Raw genomic sequence first — 12,778 nt, 5'->3', positions numbered from 1 at the left:
TTCCGTCTATTCAAAAGAACAACTCATTGCTTTGCAAGCATAATTGGTCAATGAACGCACTCATAGAATTGCATTAGAAGACCAATTGAAATCTCGTAAAAGGCACAAACATGATATTGAAAGGGATAGTGATGAGGATTCTATTCTTCGAACTATGAAAGCAACTTTAGATAATCAAATGGCTGTAAAAGAATCTCGCATTAGTCGCAAGGCTTTCTCTTTTCAAAATTTTGATGGAAAGAAGAACGCACGCACTATTTTAGCTTGGCTTAACCAATTTGATGACTATTTTTCGGGAGAGAAATTTTTCGAAAAAGACAAGGTCAAGTGTGCTATAAATTATTTGATTCAGAATGCTGCTTTTTATGGTGGAATGCTACCAAGAACGGGCAACATAAACCTCGTACTTTGGGAGGATTTTCAGCACAAAATTAAGAGACACTTTCTACCTCCTCAGTACAAGGCCAAAGCCCAATAGCATTGGGACACTCTTAGACAATTGAAAGGGGAGGATGTCCAAACTTACATCAAAAAAATTTAGAATTCTCTCATTCAAATGCAATCTATAGAAAAAGTACATGAAAAGAATCTTAAAAGGAAGTTTATCTCAGGGTTGGATCCAAAGATTAGAGCAGAGGTTAATATGTTTCGTCCTCATACTCTTGCCTCTGCTAAATCTCTTACTTTAAATTGTGAAAAGAAAAATGGTATACCCAGGTTCCAATAGGAGAATTGTACTAAACTCTCCAAAGATTCGACATCTTCTAGTGGTTTTGATAGGCTTTCTTCATTCAAACGACCTTTTAACAAGGGTCAAGATCAAAGAAGCCAGCAATTCAACAACAATAAAGCAAAGATTGGCAACAATAATAATGGGGCGAGTAAAGAACCAAAGAAGACAGATGTTCCAGATTCAGATGAAAAAGCAAAGAATGTTCGATGTTACACTTGCCATCAAAGGGGACACTATGCTATTAAGTGTCCAAATGACAACAACAACAACAACAAGCCAATTGCACGGCTTAACATGGTGGATGGAGATGAAGACACTAGCACTAGAGATGATGATGATGCTTACGAGACGACGACTACGAGCCAGAGTCTAATGGTAATGAGTTCAACAGTAAATCTGATCAAGAAGGTACTTCTAATCTTGATCCTCATTCTTTTTCACCACACACTTTACTTAAAATGAAAGGAAAAATTCAAGATAAAGAAATCATAATCTTGCATGATGATGATAGTACACATGATTTTATTTCTAAACATATTGCACATGCTCTTCATCTTAATATGATTCCTTCTCATTTTAAAGTATAGGCTGCTTTTCAAAACCAAAAGTATAATTACACTAAGAAAGTGAAGAATCTTACTTTGTCTATTGCACAATTTTCTGATGAACGTACTATCTTAGTAGCACCTTTGCATGGTATTGACATGATTTTGGGAATGCCTTTTCGACATCAATACACACCACATATCGATTATGCAAAGCACATAATGTCTTTATACATCATGGTAAGAATGTTTATTTACAAGGAATTTTTTAAGGTGAGGATCAACCACTTTTGAGCCATACTTAGGCCAAAAGGGCTTTGAGGAAGAGGGAGAAAACTTTTTTAATTTTGGTTAACTAGCTTAGTGTTGAAGAACCACCTCCCAGGGATACGTCCCATGACTCTTTCCTTTCTAAATTTTATGAATGTTTCCTCAATGAGTTTCCTCTTGGACTTCCTAGTGCACGTCGTCCTGAAGATCATCACATAGACATTATTCCTGGAAGTGCACCGCCTTGTAGAGCATCTTATAGAGTTAACCCTCTTGAGCAAATATAAATTCAGACTCAAATTGAGGAATTTCTTTCTTGAGGATTTATTAGACCAAGTAGTTCACCATATGGAGCACCGGTCCTTCTTGTAAAAAAGAAAAATGGTACTTATCGTATGTGTGTAGACTATAGGGCTCTCAACAAAAACACTATCAAGAATAGATTACCAATTCCTAGATTTGATGATCTACTTGATAAATTAAGGGGAGCTAATGGCTCTTTAGCAAAATTAACCTAAAATCTAGATATCATCAAGTAAGAATGACCGAGCAAGATATCTATAAAACTGCTTTTAAAACTCAGAGTTTTTAGTGATACCATTCGGTCTTAATAATACTCCTGCGACTTTTAGTCGTATAATGAATACGATCTTTCTTGACCATCAAAACTTTGTGGTTTTCTTTTTTGATGATATCTTAGTTTTTAGTAAATCTAAAGAAGAGCATGAAAAACACTTGGAAATTGTATTTAATTTGCTCAAGGAAAATGAACTTTACCTTAATCTCGAAAAGAGTAGTTTCTTCCAAAGTGAGATTGAGTATTTGGTCTCAATAAAATAGAAAATATTACAAAATGGCCCAAGAATATTCATGAATTAGGATCTTTTCTAGGGTTGTGTAGCTATTATCGCAAATTTGTTTGTAATTTTGCATATAAGGCACACTATCTCACTGAACTTCTCAAGAAAACCAAACCTTATGAATGGACTGAACTTCAAAAGAAATCTTTTCTTTTGCATTAAAATATGCACTTACTCATGCACCTGTGTTACAATTACCTAATTTTTCACATGGTTGTAACCGATGCTAGTGGTAAGGACATTAGTGTTGTATTAATGCAAGATGGTCGTCCTATTGTTTTCGAGAGTAGAAAATTTTATCCTGCTGAAAGTAAGTATAGCACCTATGACATGGAGTTATCAGTTGTAGTCCATGCATTAAAAATTTAGAAACATTATTTGATGGACTTAGAGTTTCTTATAAAAACTGATTTAGCAGAGTATCAAACACTTGATTTCTCAACCACTTATTTCGGATAGACATATTAAATGGGCAGCTTTTATTCAAAGTTTTCAGCCTATTATTCAATACCAACCTGGTAAAGAAAATGTGATTGCTGATGCTTTGAGTAGAAGATCTTCCATTCAAAATATTTCTGTGATTGAGGATACATCTTTTGACTCTATGCGTGAGACTTATGACCAAGACCATGACTTTACTGGCATTTGGTCTAGATTGAGAGAAAATCATTAGACCCCTTTTGTTGAGTATTCCTATGATGATGGATATCTTTTCTTCCAGAAAAGATTATGCATTAGTCGACCCTTTAAACATTCTATTTTAGAGGAATTACATGAGCCACCTTATGCAGGGCATCGAGGTGTTTCATCTACATTCCATACTATCTTCTAGTGACTTTTATTGGCCTAAAATGAAATATGATGTAGCTAAATTTGTTTCTGAATGTGATGTTTGTCAAAAAGTGAAAAGTTATAAGGGTAAGAAACTTGGTTTACTTATGCCTCTTCCTATTCGTAAGGCTCCTTGGGAACAGATTTCTATGGATTTTATTCATTGGTTTTCCTTGACTACGAGCCATAATGATATGATTTGGACCATTGTTGATAGGTTTAGCAAACAAGCATATTTCCTTCCTTGTAATAAAAAGACTCTTACTGCACATAAAGCTGCACACTTGTTTATTAAACACATTTTCACACATCATGGTTTACCACAAGTCATTGTTTCTGATAGAGATTCTAAGTTTTGCAGTGATTTCTAGACTACATTGTTTGATAATCTAGACACTAAATTGGATTTTTCCATTGCATTTCATCTTGAATCTAATGGTCAAACAAAAGTGACAAATAGCACAATATTGGATTTACTTCGTGCATATGTTTCATCATAACTTAAACAATGGGATAAGTATATCCATATTTTACAATTTGCATATAATAACACACGGCATTCATGCACTAGAAAAGCACCTTTTGCAATTATGTATGGCAAATTTTTACCTACTCCTATCACTCGTTTATCACACACTATTGAAGCTACATATCAATTCGCCATTGATTTCACTTCCATTCATGATCATGTTCATAAGGCTATTTTTAATGCACAAGAGAAATACACTAAACAAGCTAATAAGGAAAGAAAGCGCATAGTTTCAAGAAGGTCAATATGTTTTGCTTTGTATTATTGAAAAGAGACATCTTAAAAGTGTTGAGACTAACCCTGTTGTTAAGTTAGCTCCTCGTTTTTATGGTCCTTTTCAAATTACTCATAAGATTAATGACCTAGCATATAGGCTTTCACTTCCTTCTCATTGGAGAATTCATAATTCTTTCATATCAGTCTTTTAAGACCTTATAGGGGACCAATCCCTACACACCCTATATATGAGGAAGCACCTAGTCTTGTTGACCAAGTAGAAGAACTTCAACCTGAGGCTATTATTGACCCCATGAGGCCACTACTACTCGCATAGGTACTGTATATAATAGATATCTTTTAACTTGTAAAAATCATCCTCGCGAAAAATGCTAAATGGATACCTGAGTAGTTTTTCACAGTGCCTATCTTCCGACATCATCCAATATTACTTTCAAACACGGGCCAGTTGATATGATGCGACTGAGGACAGTTGCTATCCCGGGCAAGAGGGATGTCACGGTTTTTCCGTCCATCTTTTTGTGGTTAATTGGGGATGCCTAATTACCACTAAGTTCATAGCATGGCACTTGGGTGATTCCAAATACTCCTTGTGTAGGACATATGAAATTAGGAATGGCTAGAACTAAGTGTTGGATTTATTACTTATGTGTTGTCATGGACTTTTTGCATGTGTTGCTAACTTGTAGTGTGTTTGAATGGACAGCCTTGTAGGTTGGTAAGATTGATGGGATTTGTGCTCGTAAGCTGGAATGTCTAGGATGTGATGGTAGCGAATATGGTGTGAGCTATTACCGGGATGGTTCTCACTTTGGTATTTTTGCCATAGTATCTACTATGAGATTTTGTATTGTTATTGGTTGCCCCATTTTGATGTATTCGGGTGTGGACCTATTAAGCCACCCACTTTTGTTATATTGGGCATGGACTTATTTATTTGCATGTGAATTAGCCCTTGGGGTTCTTTTTGTAATTCTCCTTTAGTGGTTAGATAGGAAAACTTTACCTAAGCTTGTGTTAAAAGCAACCCCCATTTTTGTAAAGGCAAGCCCATGCATAAGCGTGCATCTATTTTTGGCTTATGGGCCATTTTTATTAATAAAGCATAAATACTCAAGAGGTGGAAGGAGGCCGACACTTCTTGAGGGGGAATAGATTGCACCCAATAGTTCTCTTTTGTGTTTTTATGTTATACTATGCTTTTATGATTGTTTATTAATTTTTTGGTTATGCTTATATGATTGAAGTGATGAACCAGATGGTATTTGGTTGGATTGAGTGTCTCCCCATGATCCGAGGGGTTTCACTCAGTCATTTGAGGACTATGAACACGGTAATAAAAGTGCACCCTACCACTTTGATTTGTTTTGCCCTAATTATTCCAACTGGTTGGACTCTTCTTTGATCAACCATGCGAATCTAGAATGAAGCCAGTTGCATGTCCAAGAGATTCCTAGCTTTTTAGCTAGGCTGTATGATATTATGTTCACTCATGATCCTCCATCCAAGATGAACCTCGCCACTATCTCTCCTCTGATCTTTATGTCACCTCCAAAACAAATGTGTCACAATCTTGGATTGTTTCCACATTACTACAATCTTGGATTCTTCGTTTTTTGCATAGGCATCTACACACCAATCTTTCATTTGGTATTATGGCATGAAGCTTTTTCCTGTAGTTGGGAGCTAGATTCAGCATTTGTTCCAATGTGATGTTAGTTTCATCTTGCTAAGATCATCCCATAGGTCATATTCCTTTATTATGGAGTTGCTGCTTTTCTTCTTGTCAGTCGGCATACTCTGGCCTCTATACATTCTTCCTTCTTCCTCCTTTGCTTTCCTTTCTTTTTCCTGACATTCTCTTATCAGCTTTCCTATCCAAACTTCTTTCGAATTCCTTTCCTATTCCTTCCTCAAGATACTTTGCTGCTCTAGGTTGTAATTGACTCTAGTTGGCACCTCAGCATCCTTTCTCCGGTTTCTCTATCATTACACACCGACTTCTTTCCTAATGTAGTTGCTTCCCTCTTCTTGACCAGGCCTCTCCTGTCCAGAACCTCATTAGAATTTTCTCCCAAGAGCGGGCTTTCCTGCATTTTTTACACCATCCCTTGTGCACTATGCACCAACTTGGTGATTTGCTCACGGACTCTCTATTATCCTACCCATTGTTATGGCTTCTGCTTCTGTTTCAGCTTGGTATTCTTTCATGTCAACACCTTGATAAGCCCTTGTGATCTTGTCTCATGGCCACATCACTTCTTGTGGCTTTTCTTGTTCTTTTCTTGCACCTTGGTACTTTTACCATCTTTACAATTGCATCAACTCTTGCTAGGTTTGGCTCCCTCTACAGCCTTTCCTCTTGCAATTCCTAGTGATGGCACTGGAATATGGGGCAATCACTTTGTCTATACCCTAGACCATTGTAGTAGAAGCAAGCTCCCCTCTACCCAAATCTTCCACCTCCACTTCCATATGGTCTGCTATTTTTCAGCCTCGTGGCAACTTGGTTGACGCAGCTAGAACTTGCTACCTTTCCGTCACTCTCGGATTCCTATTCCAAGTGTTATAAAAACACGTGTCTACGGTGTGGTTGTACCTTTCACAGATAGTGCATATAGCAGCTACGTGATTTTCAATTAGCACTCCTCCTTTGTATGACCTTGATTTTTACACCTTGTGCACTAGACGTCCTGTTTTAAGTCTGGATCCTACATGTCCTCTGGCAATCTTGGCTAGGGCGGGCCCTCAGTTCTTCTTGAACATCTGTTGCCTACTTCTTGCTCTTGTTTTTCTAGGGCTTTCGCTCTTCGACATCCAATTCCTAACTGGATTCTGATTCTAAGGTGTCTTCTTCTTCGGAATCCAAATCGGAAGTTTCTTCTCCCTTCTCCTATCCTTCTTTTTCTTCTTGGGGTCTTTGCTTGTTTGCTTCAAGATACCCTTAGCTCTGCTTGCTCCCACCACCACTTGTTCAAAGGTGAGGGTATCCAAATCATATGATGGCACCGCTATCTAGAGCTTTTACCTTGGTCCTCTCATGAATCAGTGACTTCGTGTGGCTAGAGCATGTCTGTTGGGCTGATCCAGATGCATTAAGAATGCTCGAAATTCAGCTGCATAATCCTCCATTGGCCTCTTCTTCTAAGTTAGCCTCTATAGCTTTTCCAATACTTATGTTACGGTCTTGTCTTTCCTAAATCTTTTTAGGAAGGCTTTGTTAAATTCTTCAAATGTCTGAAAGTACTCCAGACCATATTATGCATACTAGCTGGTGGCCTTGCCACCCAAAGTTGTCACAAAATACTCTATCTTTTGCAGCAATGGAGCTTGGGTGGCCAAGAATGTGGTTTCAAAGGCAAAGATATGGGCATCTGGTTCCTCCTCACTCTTATTCTTGAACTTCAGGTACATTCTTTCCAAAACTGCACGTTCTTCTTCTCCTTGAGCTTCTTGCCTCCTGTTTTGAAGCTCTTGGTAGAAATCTTCTTAGACGATGCTATTGTCCTGCGTTTTATGCAGCTTTGGCCTATCTGTGTGGTACCACATTGCTCTATTTGAGCTCCCTTGATTCTCCATGCATTCTCCATTGTACTCCTATAACTTTCTCGTAAACATTCCTGACACTAGTGTGTGTGCACTTCCTTTCTAGATCTATTTCAACTGGCTTAACTCTACTGACTCACTATGCAGGACTGACCTTAGAACTAGCCTCTATCTTCCTACTCCCCTACTTGGCATACCAATCCCCAAGAAGGATTGCCAAAAGTGTCAATGTTCGGTCAAGCCGGCACTTACGTGGTTCCATACCACCTAGTTGGCCCCAGAAGAGTAGCGAGACTAATGCAACTATGCCTAATGTGATAAGTCAATAATAGGTCATTGATCTACCTACCTAAGCTCGGGTAGTTGATCACAACTACAAGCAGGTTAGTTTCAGAGTATGTCCTGAATCTTGACAAGAGTCCACATCCATAAAGGATTACACTTAACACAAGAATGAATGTAGAATAGACAAGGATATGTAGAATGAAACAGAATTAAGATAAAAAACATCCTATGTGTCATTCTTAAGTAATAGTTTTAATCATACAGTACAATGCCTTAGCAAGATCTCTGCTCACTCAAATCTCCCATCTTCCTATTCACTATTATTCCTCTCCTTCAGGCCCAAGTTGGCCCATATGATTCTCAAACTATCCAAGCGAAACACACTCTTGCTACCATCTCAGTCGGGTAGACCAAGTCTTTCCTATCTGTAATACCCCTATATCTGATATATCCCCCCTTTTCCCTTTACAACTACATGAGTACTATTTGTTCTTCAAGAAACTATTACAAGTTTGTTACAAAACAAGAAGGCTCGGTTTGTTGCACAATGGTCAGTCTAGGCGGCGATCTCGTGGTGGCCAAATGGGCTAATTGGCCACCAACACATTCATGTGGTTTTTGGACCAAAAGGTGTCTTATAGATTCAATGTAAATATTAGGTAAACCAAGAGAAACTATTCTTCCCAACTATGCATAAAAATAGTGTCATTTTATTCTTGGCAATGCAAATATTGGCTAGACTAGGAAAAACTAACTTCTCAACTATACATAAAAGTAGTGTCACTTTATGCTTCAAAATCCCCTCTTTTCTCACATATTTTTTTATAAATAAGTTTTTATTATTATTTTACAAAATATCATAACATCTACAAGCTTTAAAAATCCTCTAACTAAAATCCCCTTATTGATGCATGAAAATGAATATTAAAGTTGGCACTCAATATGCCACTAAATGCAACTCAAAAATGGCAACAAGACCTTGAGATGAGGCTTGGGATGTTGATAGGCTTGGGGTGTCCACATCTCATCTAGGATATAATAACCATCCCATGGGGAAGCATAAGTGTTGTAGTTCCTTTTTGCCAATTAACTACAATAATCCATTCCCTCATGAGGATGATGCTCTCTTTCATTATACCTATAGAGGGGTCACCTAAAACTTGCAATATGCAAGCTTAATGCCAATGTAAAAAAATTCTTCAATATAATTGATAACAATTATGATTACAAATTATTTACCACAATGATGGTAGCTCTGTGAGAATGGTGTGAAGGGGGGGGGAGTGGGCAGGCCTAGAGAGATCCAGGTCTCCTAAGGTAAAACATTGGGACTAGTCCCAATGTCAAACCAAGGATGGTAGCTTTGCAAATGGTGTGAGGGGGGTGGATGGCCTAAAGAGATCCACCTCTCGTAAGATAATACATTGGGACTAGCCCTGATGTCAAACCAAGGATGGCCACACAACTAAGTGGTATTTTTTAGGAACACTAGTTCAAGGCGAGAATGTTCCACTAGTGGGTTCTATTTTAAACTCATCTAGTCGGAACATAGATGTGATTTTGGTGTTGTCCATTCATGCAAATCTTATCCCAAGATACTGTGGAGAAGAGTGTCCAAGGTATGAACCCAATCCTCGAAGTGGTTAAGCTCTTGGAGGAGGGGCCGATATTCTAGGTCCTCATCTTCACCATCCATCATCTTGTTAACGGGTCATATTCTAGGTCCTCATCTTCACCATCCATCATCTTGTTAACGGGTCATTCAAAGGCTACTTGAAGTTGAGGAGGGGATAGATGAGGCTAAAGGGGTGGTTAAGGCTTGAGGCTAAGGGGATGATTGAGGCTAAAGGGGTGGTTCAGGAGGCTGAGGTGTGCAATAAGCTTAGGGGAGAACCTTTGGTTTTAGGCTTTGAGAGTTACGTTCTCACTCTCAAATTCCTTGGAGGATGAGAAACTTGGCATCTCTTAGGCTTGTTTTAGCATGAGAGTCTCTTGTTTTAGGCTATTTGGAGTCACTTGTGTTCCATCTGTTTTAGTTCTTAGCCTTTGATTCCTTGGAAGACAATAAATAAGGCATCTCTATAGCTCTTTTTAGTGTGAGAACCTTGTGAAGGGCTTGCTTATGTTGAGATATCGAGCTTAGCTAGTACTCCAAACATTAATGATCCATCTGGTGATAGCTCTCTCACCTATTCCAATGGCATGTATCTGAGATTATGGTTGATATTCCAATAGTGGATGACAAGCTATTTGACAATCACATTTGGATTGTTAGATTATGGCATAGTTATAGTGCTAGCTCATATAGTTCACACTATGGACCGACCTTATATATTTTAATAGGAGAGTACTTTCCCTTATAATATATACTCTTATCTTTATGATATACTAGATTGAGAGAAGAAGAATATAGAACAAAATACAGCCATCCATGTCTCTTGTGTCCTACTCTCTTATGTGTGTGTGTGTTTGCTTGTTGCCAAGAAACTCAAGCTCTCTCTCTCTCTCTCCCCCTCGCATTCTCTTTATGGTATTAGAGCTCTAGTTTGGGTGAGAGCTGCAAGATCAAGGCAAGCAATGAAGCTATACATGAATAAGGGTATTTTCATCTCTTTCCCTCTTTGATTTTGGAGGAACACCTTTGCTAGCATGAGAGCTATAGGCAAAGAGGGAAGTCACTATCTCAGATTGAGGCATCATCTTGAGTGAAGAAAGAAGACCTTGTTGTGTACAGTTAACTATGTCAACTATAATTTTGTGTATCTTGGTGCAATCGAGCATGTTTCGAGCCCTATTTGGCTCTACAAGTTCTTCACAAGACATATAATAAAAGTATTGATTTTGATTCTGTATGCCCAATTTTTAGTTCGATGTAAAGTTGTAACAAAATTTTGGTTATAAAAGAGTCTGTACAAAGAATCTAGAATTTTTAGATTATTGATGGGATGATGCTTGTGTGATTGTTTTATCTATAATTATAGTATAAAAGATGTGTAGTACCACTGTGTTGAAGATTATAAATTTATTATAAGTGTAGAAGTTTTTGCAAGCACTATTTGGTAAGTTGTTGCAAGTAAAGATGTCTGACATACTATCTGAGATTGTTAGAAATGTGCTAGACAAGAAAAACCTCCAAGCATGAAAGTTTAGGATAACCAATTTCCTTATGGGAAAAGGATATTGGGAGTTCATAACATAGGTGATGAAAAGAAGCCAGAGCTAGAGATTGTTAAAGAAACTCCCACCCCACAACAAGTAGGCATATAAAGCATGGCATAAAAGAGCTAGAAAGGTGATGTAGTGTTTTTATCAATGTGATAGACTCTATGATTGTGTATATACGCAAGATGTACAAACGTGACAAGAGGGAAGCTGAGTATAAATGATTACTCAGTGTAAAGGCTAAAGGGTTTGTAGATTCCCTTCCTTATATTGGATCACCAAATGATATATTGTCAATGACCTTGAATAGTCTTGGCAACAACAAATACAACTGATTTTAGACCTCCATTATAGTTGAAGAGAACTTTCTTGATTTTCAAGAACTGATTGGTGTCCTCATCCGTGAGGAGATGAATATTTGAGAAGTTTCATACTCTAGAAATTCACATGAGCGAGCCTTCTACTCAGACGCGTGTAGAGGTAGAGGCTGATCATCATCATATACTAGAAGATAGGCCAAGGGGTGCATACCATTTCAGAAATAAAAATTGGCTAAAAACCATGGGCAACAATAACAACAAGAAGATAATGTATAAATAGGTGGAAGAGGCCACTCTAGAGATAGGGGGAGATAAAGAGGCCAAGGTGATTAACAAAGAAATCAAATTGTAAATAACATAGAGTGCTATTATTGTGGCAAGCCAACACACATGGAAAAGGAATTCTATAAAAAATAAAATGATATCTAAAGTGGAAAGTTACAATAAGGAAACTATGCATCATCAAGTAAATAGGGTGATGCAAAATGTAAGCAGTTGTTTATGATACAACGCATGCTCAGTTCCATCATAGGAGACATGTCAAAAACAAAGAAATCAAATTGTAAATAACATAGAGTGCTATTATTGTTAGCAAGCCAACACACATGGAAAAGGAATTCTATAAAAAATAAAATGATATCTAAAGTGGAAAGTTACAATAAGGAAACTATGCATCATCAAGTAAATAGGGTGATGCAAAATGTAAGCAGTTGTTTATGATACAACGCATGCTCAGTTCCATCATAGGAGACATGTCAAAAACAAGAGATATGTGGTATTGTGGCACCACTAACCACATGACCAATCATGGTGAGTAGTTTAGAGATAAAAAAAAATAAAAAAAAATAGGATATCTGGAAACAAGTGATAATATTGTGTACCCCATTGTGCATATTTATAAAGTGCCATTGTCTATGCAAGATGGCAAAATGAGGACTTGGCAGATGTACTTCATGTTCCAAATATTACAAAGAATCTACACTACAATAGAATGATAGTATAGCAGGGTTTTATTAGTGTTATTATAACTACAACCTTGGCAAATGTCGGGGTCATTTCATTGCTAAAAACACTACCATGGGAATGTTGCTAAGCAGCGCTTATTACAACGAAACTTCGTTGCCCACAGTAGCATTATTTTATAATAGTGAAATTTTGCTACTAGGAAACAAAATAATGCTGCTAGTAGGCAACGTTATTTCGTTGTTATAAAAGCGCTGCTCACAACAGCGAAAACAAACTTGCGGTTTTAAAAAAAAATGGGGTAGACTGGGGAGCTCTCACATAACTACCCAGTCTACCCCTGCTTTTTTTTAAATAAAGAGATAATACAAAGAAGTGTAGATAAGAACATTAACAAAAAAATATATTCATTGAGTTCTCACAAAAATCTCCAGCTTGCCCCAGCTTTTAAAAAAAGGTATCTATCCCAGCTTTTTTTTAATAAAGAGATAGTAGAA

This window comes from Cibotium barometz, chromosome 23 (genome assembly GCF_041138505.1).
Source record: "Cibotium barometz isolate CiBa-2024 chromosome 23, ASM4113850v1, whole genome shotgun sequence".
NCBI classification, from domain to species: domain Eukaryota; kingdom Viridiplantae; phylum Streptophyta; class Polypodiopsida; order Cyatheales; family Cibotiaceae; genus Cibotium; species Cibotium barometz.
Note: the sequence above shows the minus strand (reverse complement) of the source record.